Genomic DNA, 3804 nt, shown 5'->3' on the forward strand with positions numbered 1-3804 from the left:
CTGCTTGACCGAGTAGTAGTGGTTCCACAGTAAAAAAAAAATCCTAGGACAGAGGTGTGCTGACCAGCTGCCCCTCCATGTTGCATCACATCACACCACACCACTGGCAGGGGGCAATATGTCGGTTGGTGGAATTTTAGCATTTTTAAAACAACCAACGGAAATTCCAGGTAGGAATGTCAAAAATTTATGATTTTTATCCCTTCCATTCCATTCAACTTATCTTCCAAGACCCTTCCTGCCTCTGATATCAAGAGCTTTATTTCTTCCCTCTTCCTGTGTCTTATAAGAGTCCCGTTACTCACTCCAAACAACAAGAAAATATTGAAACGATGTAATATTTGTTTGTCAGAACTGTCTGAAGTGTAATGTTGGGATATGACACTGTAGGATAGAGTTCCAATGACATTTGTTGCATAACCTAGAAAACAGTATCAACAATCATCGACATGATTTGAAGTATTTTGTGCTCAGCTCACCATCCAAATGTATTTAGAAGTACAATTCATGTGGGCTCTAGGTCATATAGTTTCAGTTAATATCTTGACTTGCTGATGAAACAACATTGTAGCTTTTGATAAGCCCAATTCTCCAAATGTAATCAACAGCTAAACCACATTTCTAAAGCTTTGGCAACTGGCTAAAAAAGAGTCACTGATTTCAAAGTTGCAGAAGTATAAAAGCAAATTACAGTTCATGATATACACTGAGTTCACATTACTCAGTCCAACAGATAAAACTGCACTTGGTTCCATGTGACATCAAGTCCAAGACAACTACTCTCATTCAGTAACCTCACTAAAACTATTGAGAAAGTTAACAACGATAGCACAACTCAACTCACGGGTGCAAAGCATCAAAGGTACATTTTTACAATATTAACTTCAGGAACTGTTCTAGTGGTTATGAAAAATTATAACAGTTTCTATTTGACACAGAAGTGCTATGAGGCATTTTCATAACCAAATAATTTGAAACACATGAAATTTATAATCTCAAACATCAAAGAAACAGAAAGAAATTTCAAACAAAATATCAATCCAAAAGGCTTCCATTTTTGAACAGCAGATTTGCAATTATTGAAAAAACATAGCTGAAAATTTAATGGAATCAGATACTTTGTTGGCCAGAATATTTATCATAATCTACTATTGAACAGAAGTCTCTGTGAGACAGATTCATTAAAATCTTCAACCGTGTTGTCTGTAAACATGCTCTGAAGGATCATTTCAGGCTTATCTACATTGTGAGTGTATAGCAGCATGGTAAGTTGCCTGTCAATTTGTCATACACCACAGTGACATCATTCAAACAAAGAACCACTACTGTGAGACAAACCATCTTCCAGTGGTAGCCTGGAGTCAACAACCTGTTTAGAGCATAAGAGTTGTGGCTCATAGGCACCCACAAGAAAATGCAAAAGAGCTGTGCACTGCCCATTTAGAAGGCAGCTGTATTAGTACAGACCAGACACCAAGTTTTTTCTGAACTAAATCGGGATATTTTTTAAAAACCAAGACTAAACACACACAGGCTACAATTCCATGTTTTTTTTTTTACCTTATTGAGATTTTTGCTCACTTTTCAATCTCCTTCATAGAATCTTCTCTTCTTCCTCAATAAAACTGGAGACATGTAAATCACTAAACCATCTTCATTATTATTATTATTTCAGCTTCTAATGTTGCTGCTGGGAAAAGGTTCCTCTCAGCTCACCAAGTGTTCACCATCATCTGAAACAAAACGGAAAAGTTTTAAGAAGTTGTCATAGTTTTCATAACAATGAAAAAAAATTCCTTCCACTAATCAGATTTCAGCTTGAAAAGTTCTTCTCTTCATCCTTGAGAAAGTTCTTTAACTGCACACATTCTTCAAACATCAAATCCCCATCTGCAAGAAATAACTTCTAGATATTCTGAAACTGAGCTCTGTTTCACTGTCAGTGAAAATGGTTTGAAAGTCCTGTAGACACTTTCTTCAAAGTCAAATCATTTTTCAACATAGCTTAGACTGTGCTGCAAGTAAACTGCCATTTTGTTGTGGTTTGCCTACTTTGTTCCTTTGTTGTCCTCGGTGTCTACATACTGGCTGAAAACATAGGGGTTGGATGTGCAGTACTGTCTACTGTAAATGATGTAGCCGACAGATGCACAGTCTTCTACTTTCACATCCTCCCAATAATACACAGTTATGTATGGCCAGTGCACAACTTCCCATTTATAAGTCAACATCGGAATTAAAGTTACATAAAAATGACTGATTTTGCCCTATAATAAAAGATACTAACTAGGAATACTCAATATAAATTAGAAAATCAATTACACAGACAAAATTCAACCTGAGGGGGCTGCCTTTCTCTTTTATGAAAATGCAGATTACAATTCACATATGTTAATGGTAATTAGTTGAAAGTGAAGAAACAAATTTGAAGGAGGCATATTGCAAAACAAGGGGGAAGTAAAAATTAAAAAATTATCCCAGCTTCCTTCGTCACAATTTCTCTTTCGAATGTTTTGATAAGATCATCATGACGACTAAGGCTGCCACAGGGGAAGGAAACTGCACAACCCTATTCAATTTTTTCAGCAGAGAATTACAAAGCACTGTCACGATTGAACTCTGATGCACTACTCGAAAACAATGGCTATTTAGTCAAGTATGGCCACTTAGCGCTGTTAATAAAAGGAGGAGTTTAAGTCAGTAACTCATACAAGACTGCCCCTCATTAGAAATTGGTAATGAGCAATTTGAAGTGAAGACCACATCATTTTATATAATGTTGTCCATTTTTATGTAACCAGGAATTTTATCTATCCCAACAAAGTACAGTTGGGAGTTGGGTTTCCAACCAGATATCTGGGATATCAGGCAACTATGGTCAAGACAGAATCCAAGTCTCCACATTATCAATGTGGCCTCAGATAGCACTAGCATCCCTCCCCCAAAGCATTGGTCTGTGGAGTTGGGTATGGGAAAACACAGAATGGGTACTCAGTCAGCAGAGTAGGATTCCATTCACTGATGCATCCAGGAGTAACCTGACATCTGATGATTGTCAAAGAAAGGTGTGAAAGCAGCAGGAAACTATGAGACTTCAGAAAGAAAGTTACCTGTTACTATGGCAGACTGAGTAACTTTTACTGTATGCTGCAATACAATTCAAAGTGATGCAGATACTACTTTTCACTACAGTCACTAAAACCTGTAAACAACAATTGTAACATCCCACAAACTGTACAGTTTCTTGAAAATATAAACGTGTGCCTCAGTCATGGAACAATTTGAGGATTGCTGTGTGAATTTCCTCTTTGATGGAAAATCTCTTTCCTGTCAAATATCCACTGAGCTTGCTGGAAAGACTGAATGGTCTTCATCAAATTGTTGGCACTGTTTCACTACGACTGGATGCTACATTGCAAGAATTTCATGGCGAATTTGTGTGCAATTTATATGTTTGGCTAACAAGAAACTTAATGTTCCTTGTACCTCATCTTTGGAGTGCCATTTCACTCCCAAAATGTGATGAACCTGTTGTCCGTACTGCAGCAGAATTGTCTCTCAGGAAATTGGTAACATGGCCACTCTTCTGAAAGGGTGCCGTGCCTGTTGCGTAACTTAATTTCAGAAGTCCCTATACCTCAAGTATGTCTCTTGAATGAATCAATAACCATCCAAGACCATTTCTTCAGCAATTCCTTTGGATCAGTGCTCATTGTGTAGAAGCAGAAGAAGATACATTCATGTGTGTGAGTCATGAGGCAACGGTTCAAATCTGTGTTCTGTAACTAGTGCAACATTCTTTAA

Source organism: Schistocerca gregaria, unplaced genomic scaffold, assembly GCF_023897955.1.
Source record: "Schistocerca gregaria isolate iqSchGreg1 unplaced genomic scaffold, iqSchGreg1.2 ptg000281l, whole genome shotgun sequence".
NCBI classification, from domain to species: domain Eukaryota; kingdom Metazoa; phylum Arthropoda; class Insecta; order Orthoptera; family Acrididae; genus Schistocerca; species Schistocerca gregaria.